The 9,559-nt window shown below is 44.8% G+C and overlaps 1 long non-coding RNA gene across 1 annotated transcript in view; it reads left to right on the top strand.

Annotated features, from left to right (window-relative positions):
- The first annotated feature begins 8,218 nt into the window (after positions 1 to 8,218).
- Positions 8,219 to 9,559, top strand: part of LOC139671095 (uncharacterized) — a 31,958-nt gene continuing 30,617 nt past the window's right edge. The window contains exon 1 of the long non-coding RNA XR_011697673.1: positions 8,219 to 8,266. This is a non-coding gene — a long non-coding RNA (uncharacterized lncRNA). The remainder of the gene's footprint in view (positions 8,267 to 9,559) is intronic.

Below are 9,559 nucleotides of genomic sequence, written 5' to 3'. Positions count from 1 at the left end.
TTTGCCATCTCAAGCCTGTGCAATTAAACTGAGCTCTAAATGCAAGGTCTGTTTTGCGTGACACTCAGTTGAGCAAACAGGCGTGATTGTTATTTTATTAACGTGAGTTAACAATTCTGTAAATAAGCCGGGGTAGTTTTCCAACCCAGGGCGTCTTTTATCTTGAGACATAAATAACACAACTTAATACGAAAATGAGCACTCCATTCCCTGTGGCATCTTTAGCCTTTCGTTCTTGACTGTGAAATAAATTATCCTTTGCAGTAAATGAGGCAGCAGTCAATGGCTTTGTGCAACTCACGAGAGAAACACCTTAATTTCACGTTCTCTGTATAAAAGCGAATTTTGCATATAATTTACAAGGAACAACCGAGACCATAAAGAGGTCGGAGCCCGCGCATTTTATCTTCCCACGATAATTACTGCAGTCGTACATATAATTTGCCTCTGTGACACAGGTTGTGTCCCAGAGATGTCGCGGCACCAGGAATAAGAATAAAAACCAGGCTATGGGAAACTACACGTGTCATTTCTACTGTAAAGTAATTTCTGTAAAGTACTATCACAAACATACACACACAGGCTAAAACCCGCAAGTGCATAAGAAACCTTTAATTTGGTGTGTTCCCTAGATTTGTGGCATCCCATGGTAAAACACTGACATCTGAGGGGCTGGGGGTGTTAAAAACTCACTCCTAAACTGACAAGAAGATAGCCAGACGCGATTTTTTTCCTTTTATTTTCCAAGGTCCCTTGTCCCTTTTGTGTTCCTTTTCCTCCCTTATTTCCTTCCTTTCTCTGGGAGGGGCAGCGAGGGTGGAGGGGGGCTGAATCCACTGGACTCTCTGGATTCATATAAATGAAAAAACACACCGGGAACACCGAAGCTGGGAGTATGAACCTTCGCAGCCCCATCCTGCTTCATCTCCACCTATTGCTTTAGCAGACGAGAGGAGAGAGAGACTTATTTGTATAAAGGATTTATTTACATTAGAATGAAGCGACAGTTTCTAGTCTGGGAAGTGATAAGTACTTGGCAAGTCATTAAGTAGCAGATAGCGATCAGCCCCTGGATACACAATTGCCTGCCTTTCCCATACTCGTTTTTGAGGGCTGGGAACTTTTTTGGGAGCGTGTGCGGCAGCAAGGTGGGGGTGCGGAGTCGGGGGGTAGCCCTGCTGAGAGCCGCGACCAGGCGCTGCCCCACTGCGAGCAGCCCTTGGCAGGGGGCAGTCTAAAGCCTCCCGCTGTCCTCGAAAAGCTGCGCAGGGGATGGAGGCCGGCCCTCAAGCCGCCAGTGTCCGGCTAGGAGAGCGGACAAGCAAAGCGAAGCCGCAAAGCCATTTACCCCTGGGGTAGGAGCGACGATGCTGCAGCGCAGCGCCCCGCCGCTCCTCACACCGCTTCGGACCACCCGGCACGGCACAGCACTGCAGCACACCGCACTGTCTGGCATGGCATGGCACGGCACAGCACCGCGCTCCGCGCTCCCCACCGCGCCAGTGGGCACCTTGCGCGGCTCCCCGGGCGCTGCGCGGGCCGCGGGCTCCCTCTCCCGGGCCGCCCGGGCCGCTGCCGCCCGCCCCGCTGGGCACCTGCCCGCGCCCCGCCCGCACACGGCGGCTGTCCCGCAGACCGGCCGCGCTCTCGCCTTGCACACTCCGCGGCGGGGAAGCGGGGTTTAAACCCCCTGCCAAACCCTTCCCACCGCCGCCAGGCTGCTGGAGTCGCGATGACGCGGGGTGGGTTTAGCGGGGAGCAAGTCGTTGTCGGAGATGAGTGCTAGAGAGATGCCTGCGCTGTCCAGGCCATTATAATCTTCCCTCTGCCAAGGAATGTCTTTATTGGTTGCCAGGTTTGCCAATAAAACTTGCCAGTGAAAAAGTGTTGGTTTCCAGGAAAAGTACTTCTGTTTTTTAACTTCCCCCTAGCTGTCCAATTGCTGATGTGTTCAGCCTCCAAAGAACCGCTTCGTAAAACTGCCTGGTAAACACAGAGGCAGATGACTTGGCACAATTGTTACAGAGATGTGTAAATGTACACAAACATATACACATGCATGCACAGCTACATGCACGTATGGCTTTTGGGGTTTTACAAGGCATTTATGGTTATTAAGTACAATAACACCAAAGATCTAGTCTTCTTTAAGGCTTGTAGGAGCTATGGTAATACAAGTAATAAAACTTAGATATCTGCATATGCACTTTTATGAAGCCACAAATGCTCTCTTTGTAGTTATTTGAGCACTGCTGGAAGTAACCCATGATTGTTTACATACAGAAAACAATGTCTCACTCTGCAAAAAGTAAAGTACAGTAAAAAGAGGTGAGAGAACGGTTTAAAAAGTAGAGCTATCAAGATGTAGATATTATTTTCCATAAACCACAGGGAACGCACAAAAGAGATGAGTTTTTAAATGTACCCTGTGTAACAAACACGTGAAAATTGCAGCTGCAGGAGTCCCATGGGCTGTGACCCCAGGCAAGCCCCTCTTTCTAGTAGGCCTCTGCCCTCAGAGTGAAGCAGCATGCCATTTCAAGGTAAAAGAAGTCATGATTCAGTTCCTGAGTGTGTTACATCTACAGTTTCTGATTCTTTCTCCCCTTCCTCTGCTTCCACAAGGTTGGTAGGCATGATTTGAACAGAAAAGTTGCACCGAAGCAGAAAAGGGCTTTAGCAGGATGTATTTCAGTGTCTCCCCAACACTGTCCCTTCTTTGTTCTCAAAGACCAAATAAAAGCAAAGATTTCAGTGTTGATTTTTTTATTGAAGTGGCATTAGCCCCCTTCATTCAGCCCCTGTGTCCTGGATGTGTGGCTCTGACATATCACCTACCAAACTGCTCAGCTCATGCCCCAGTTCCTGTCCCAGTGAGACTAACTGGTCAACTGTGATGGCAACATGGCTAATGTTTGTGTGTGAGGATGGTATCAGACAAGTCAGACAAGGTCAGTTCCCCTATTTTGCAAAGCAGAAGAGATTGCCAGCCTGTATTCTGTGTAGATGATTGATTTAGAGGTGCTACACTTGATAAATACAAATACTGATATTTTAAGACCATGTAGCATGAAGAAAAGGACTCCCAATGGCTTATTAAAAAAAGTTCTATTTAACTGGGTAACCTCTAAAATACAGCCAGAGATTCTTAGCCAAGGTTTACATTCAAAACCAATTATACACGTATAACTGTGGTGTGGTTGGTTTAGTAGGGAGACAGGTATTTTGCTTTCCTTTAGTACATGATTTTTGTTCTCAAGAGTTGTGGATGCTGCAAACATTGAAACAGTAAATTACAAACAGAACACTCAGGATAGGACACTCTGGTTGGTATCTTTCCCCCAGTTTACATGAGCTTGCCAGGTAGCAGAAAACAGCATTTCACTATTCACTGAAGCCTTCTGGAAAGCTGCAGTGTGCAGCCTGTGTGACAGGGAGGCTGACAGAGGCAGGAGTGTTTGCATGGGCTGGAGACTGCAGCTACCATAACCGTCCCTGTGGCAAGAACACCCACAGAAACAGGTAATTTGCCCCTCCCACACCAACCAACAGCCAGAAGCAAAAAATGTTAAAGTAACTTACATCATCGTTTGCCTATATCATTACTAAGGAGGAACTGAAAGCTGTTTTATGAGGAGCAGACAGACAAAACTAGCTTGAGCTTGAGACATAAAAAGCCCAAACCACTAAGATACCTGAAGGCATCCCAATTAAGTGATATTACCATCCCGATCAAGATGCAGTCATTGTTAGTAAGCACCCCTGATTTTTAAGGGAGATATTCCAATTAAGTAGATTTCCTGATTAGGCACACTTAAATTAAGTGGAGAGAACAGTGTGGAGGAAACCTACATGGCTTTTTTAAGGGCCAGCTTCAGAACATAACTTTCCCACTTGCAACAGGGCATAAGTGGAGTTCAGGTCATAGAATCCAAAATCACAGCAATGCCCCTTTGTCCCACACCAAGCAACCATCTAACCCTGAAGGCATCCAGCCTTGATCGGTGCCTCTGTCTTTTACCTGCATGTTCCCCGGGCACTGGTAGCTCTGCTGCTGGGCATGCCTGCAACCGCCTGAGTCAGAGCATCTTGGCACCTGCTTTCAGCCTAAATCCCAGTGGGATCCAAAAAGTAGGCAGAGTGGCGTCTAAGTACCCACAGGGTCTGATCCAGTAGATAATCTCTTGGGCTTTGGGATAAATTTGAAGGGAAAGTTCTTATCAGCTCTGCACCACACATCTCTGTGTTTTACAGGTCTCAACTCTGGCAAGATCTTCATGGTTTTTGTATGAAGCGACTTGAAGTGACATATTTTGGCAGTAGTCAAATAGCTTTTAATGCTACTGCCTCTCTCCTTGTTACTCAGGCCTTGAGCTTGAAAGTCTAAAGCACAGGTTCTGGAGGAAAAAAGTGCAGACAGCAAGACTTCTAAACACTGGTCCTCAGAAAGCTCTCAGCTGAACTCGCCAAGTGTGCTGAGTGAAGAAGGAGAGAAAGGTATGAGTCTTGCATCTAGATGTCTTGTGCTTAACATTCACCATGGGCATAGCTACAACTGAAGCAACTGTTCTGAGTAGGAGAGTGCTCTGTAAAATAAGGTTACAATGACATGGATGGCCAGCCTGGGTCATGGGATGAGCTTCATATCTCTCCAAGCATTTACTTCCCTCCAGAGGCTGGGCATGTCTTGCCTCTACACACTAAGGGAAGGAATGTGAGCCCTCCACCACACCTCTAGCTTTCAACATTTGCTGAGCCTGTTTGTCTATTTTGGTTTTGTTTTGTTTTTCCCTTATGACTTCTGTGATTGTAATCTCAGCAGGGTAGGGACTGCCTTCTGTTCTACATTTGTACACTGTCTAGCTGTGCCTGGGATCTTGAGCTGATGTGCTAATAATGAATGAGCATCATTTTCTTGAGGGATACTCTCCAAGGATTCATCTGGAACTGATTGGACTGGGTATAAAATGGACTGTTTCCTTTGGAAGAGAAGGGTTTATGGTAACCACTCAATTAAAATGGTCACTTTCTGCAGAGGTGAACACAGGTGTTGCACTCAATAGTGTTCATCATGGATTTGCATAGACTGAACAGTACATCATATCCCTCTTTCTCCTAGATTTAGGGGAATGGCAGCAGCCGTCTAAACCTCTTTGAAGAAAATGATGACATGGAGTTTTCTTGCTGACCTGCAGCAAAGGTGTGCTTCTGATGTGTGCCTGTTTTTCAATTTGCCTACCCATAGAAATTCCAAATGTAGTAGTTTCAAGTAGTTATTTTGTCTCAGAGGTCTCTTGTGTGTGTGTGTCATCCTGACCTTGCATGGTTGTGTGGCATTACAGTAAATCAATCCAGAAATTCATGTTTGAAACTAATGTTTAAATTTATTTTATTTTATTTTTTCTTTTCATATTCTGCTTTCCCTTTCAAATGAGGCCAGATCCTCAAGCCATTAGACTGAATTGCATCAGTTGTGGCTCTGGCTTGAAGAAATTAAAGACAAGCACCTGTGCCAGCTCAGCACCACCATGGTGAATATACTCGCAGAAGTTAAGCCACTGGAGAGTGAGCAAGACTAGAACTTGGATGATGCTGCTAGATTTCATGTATGTGTATTATGTGCCAGGTAGCAGCATGGAGTGGTGTTACAGAAAACTGCTGGTTTAGGCAGTTCAAGCATTGAGGTTTGTTTCTTACTCTGTTTGAAAACTGTTACTCACAAAGTGCAGTGTGCAAGGGATACATAGTTTTTTAATGCAAACTTAAATATGCTCGTTAACTCTTCAAAATAATGTTATCTCTTCCAACAAATTTCCCATTGAAGTGAATGGAAATGTTCCCATTGACTTAAAGCACAATTTCCTACACCTACTCCTTCTTAAAAGACTTAATCAAGCATGTTTAGTAGAAATCTATGAGAGGTGTCTAATGACTGGCTCCCTTTGCCCAGGGAAAAATGTAACTATAAACTGAAACACGATGCTGAAAACTAAGTTTAGTAGAAAGTGTTTAGTCTAGTGCTAGATGAATGATGGAAGCTTGTATTTGTGAATAATTTATTTGACAATTGGTGGAGGAAAAAAAATGACTGAATAAGTTCTTTGGTCGTTTTTCCTTGCCTGTCTACCAAACTGGCTGGACAATGCGCAAACAAATTGCTAATATTTATTCAGGAGCAAAGAGGTCAGCTTTTGTCAAAAGTGTTTTTAGCAGTGACTTGGACAAGCACCAGATTAGTTTAATTTACATGTGTCTTCTGCATAGCAAACAAAGGAAGTTGTGCTATTAGTTACTGAACTCACTGTGAATTTTGCATCTCGCTAGCAATGCTTACATTTTATTGCAAATCCTGTATTGTAAAGACTTTGCCAATACTGGAGCTTGGCTTTTATGCCTGCAGACAGTCTGGAAATCTCAGTGAGTTTTCCTTTATAGCCCATACAGTGGATGCTGCCCACCTTCAGCTGCTTCTGAAAGGGACTTCTTCCAAGTCAGGTGCAGCATTGTAGATAGCAGCTACCTACAAAGCTAAATGAGCAGAAGCTCCACCGCTAAAGAGAAGCTGTGCTTTGTGATCAGGAAGGCTTCCATTTCCATATATGATGATGCAAATAGTTGCTGATTGCCAGACAGAAGGTGCTTATTAATTATTTTTCCTCTTAGTGAGGCAGATGGCAGAGTCTCTGAAGAGCTGTCTTTATTAACTTGACCTTACAGCAGAACAGAGGTGTTTTGCTTGGGGACAAAATCCACATTTTGCCTTGCAATTTACTGAGCTTGTCTGCATTGCCTCCCACGCTTCCTCCTACAACCTTTCCCTTCCCCTATGACACACCCAGGCTTCTTTTTTCTACTTCTTCATCCTCTGCTACCTTCCTGCCTTCTCCCATGCTACCACATGAGCTTAAAAGTGTTCTAATGTAAATATATATTTTTAATAAAATCTTTTTTGTCCTCCTCATCCCTTTTGAAAGACAGAAAAGTCTACTTTCTTCATAAAACACTGAAGGTACAAAGACATGCCTCCTTTCACAAATGACCTTCTGATCCCAGAATCCAGTGTTGTTGCTGTCAGTAGGTTTCAGATTAAAACAAGGGCTTCTATGGGGCTAAAACACAACTGTGGAATTGCACTATGGGCACCCAGAGCACCTTCAAAACTCATGGGAATCAGAGAAAGCTGTAGGTACTTGAACACCTCTTAAACTGGGTCCTATTGTTTTCATTCTGTCCACACCCACTCCATACACCATCAGCAACTATCTGTACTTACGCTTATCCTCTTTGAGGGGGTAAGATTTCAGGCTCTTACTTCACTACATTATTTGCTTTTCCAGTGGGAACGATGCACCCTTTTTGTGGCTTTGCCTGTTCAGGACTGACTGTGTGTGTGAGAGTGCAGAAAGGGGAGACAAGGTGGGTCCTTGTTCCTCAGCCTTTCTTAGTTTCCATCTGTTCCCAAAAGCTACCTGACATTGTGAAGGACATGGGTCATAGCATCGTTTCTTCTTGCACCATGGGATCTACTTGTAACCTCCTGCAGAGAGGTTCAAATCTGGTCAGGGATGTTGCAGGTCAGGGAGGGAGGGTATGAGACATATAAACAGCAGTTCATAGGATTTCTCTTGAGTCTTAGCTCAGATGAATTCCCAGTACACATAGAGAAGCATTGTTTGATTAAATGCTACAGCCCTTGGCTGTATGTGCTGTGTCACAGAGACCAGAAGCGCACAGAAATATACTTAACTCCATGCCACAGACTGAAACAGTCACCCATGGCTTTGTCCTCAGATATGACCCAAATTCAGACCAGGTTTGTTTGTATTTGGCTGCAGAAAGCCAGCTAGGTGTCAGGTCAGCTCCTGATGTAATTTGGAGCAGTTACAAAGTGGTAATAAACTACGTGCTGCTCTCACAGCCTCATCCTCCCACCTGTTTCTGGCAATAAAGAGGAATGGAGTAAACCCAGGGGCTTTTACCTTGACTACTCCCCCTGGGCATGTAGGCTCAGTGAGTCAGTGCCAGGAAGACAGTTCAGGAGAATAATGCACAGTATGGGGAAACTGTGTTCAGATTCAGGCCTTTTTTTGCTGTGCTGTAAGGTCAGAAGGTGTCCGTAACAAAAAGAAGAGACTCAGCCACTGCCTGCCCTGGCCTTATTTAGGGACAGCTCTTTCCTAAAGCCTCAAGTGTGAACTGAATAAATCAGAAACATGGACTTTGGGATTTGCTGCTTGCAGGGCTGCTCCTGAGTTGTTTGTCTGAGGTGAGTGTGTTTCCTTCTGCTGCTGCTTGTAGGATCAAGTCCTGCTGTGCTGGAGAGAGTCACCTCCTCTCCTCCCGGAGCCAGAGGCAGCTCAAGGTAATCAGCACGTATAGGAATAAGCTCTGACAGTGGAAGCCTGGTAGGAGCACAGTTTAATTTCACTGCGGTATGCAGCACTCCAAGAAAACTCCCAGACTCAGTCCTTTTCCTTCAAGCACAATCCCTTATCAAGATCCTTGGCAGCAATTCACTTACAGAAAGGAGCAGCTGTCATGGTATTCCCACATACAAGCACGAAAAAACAACCCCTCCCTACTTTCAGAACAGCAATGTTACGTAGTAGGAATAATTACAATATTTAACACTTGTATCTGTGCTTTTAATCTTCAAAGCACTTAACGAGCACTAGGTACAGATAATTGTAGCTGCAGAGTGATGTGGCCATTTGCAAAAAAAGAGAAGAATTTAGTGCATGACTGCTCCAGTGGTCCTGTGCAGTGTGGGCACAGAGTAAATAGAGTAAATAGTAAAATCTCAACTATATGGACTCTACTGGCTGTCAGGGTTGATTTTTCCTGTCATTGATCATTGTCTTCCTGCCAGAGGTCACTGATTTATCAGGTTTGTTAGTGGAATTGCTCACCTTACAGTTTACCAACCCATCTCCATCCCAATGAACTCGGTTAGGAAAGATCTACATGGTAAACCACACTGGCTGACTTGGCTTGTTTTTACTGGAATGAACAAGGGAGTGCTTGGATGAGCAGCTCATCTGGCAGACCTGGGAAAATGGTAACTCCTGGGAGATGGGCAGAAAAGATGACTCTGAAGAGGCTTGTAGGAAGGCTGTAGGAGGCTGGCAACAGTGATGGCTGGCAACAGTGACAGCTGGCACAGAATGTGTGTATCTGACAAAGAAAGACGAGCCCATGCTGGTTCCTCCTCCTTTGCTTTGTCTCTCAGTCTTAAGGAATTTGATAAGAAAAATGTCACTGTAAAAGGTGTTATTTGTTTCCTTAGTCTTCTTGCTGTATCTGTGTGGCTCTTGGCTCATACTGGAAAACATGAAGGGGTAGTGGAGAAATTTGTGCTGCTTTTAATGCTTTTGCTTTCAGATTTTTTTTTCTTTTTGTGGAGCAGGACAAAAGACAACTCCTAGGTCTTGTGAGGAGAAAGGTAACAAGGCAGATGTTTAGTCCTACCATTTTTACAACCATCTGTTATTGCCTCAATCTGCAGAGCTGTCCATTTTCTCTTGGAGTGTTGCTCCTGCGTTCTCTCTTGTTTTTCTTT

This window comes from Pithys albifrons, chromosome 4 (assembly GCF_047495875.1).
Source record: "Pithys albifrons albifrons isolate INPA30051 chromosome 4, PitAlb_v1, whole genome shotgun sequence".
Taxonomy (NCBI): Eukaryota; Metazoa; Chordata; class Aves; order Passeriformes; family Thamnophilidae; genus Pithys; species Pithys albifrons.
This window is presented reverse-complemented; position numbering and strand designations above follow the sequence as displayed.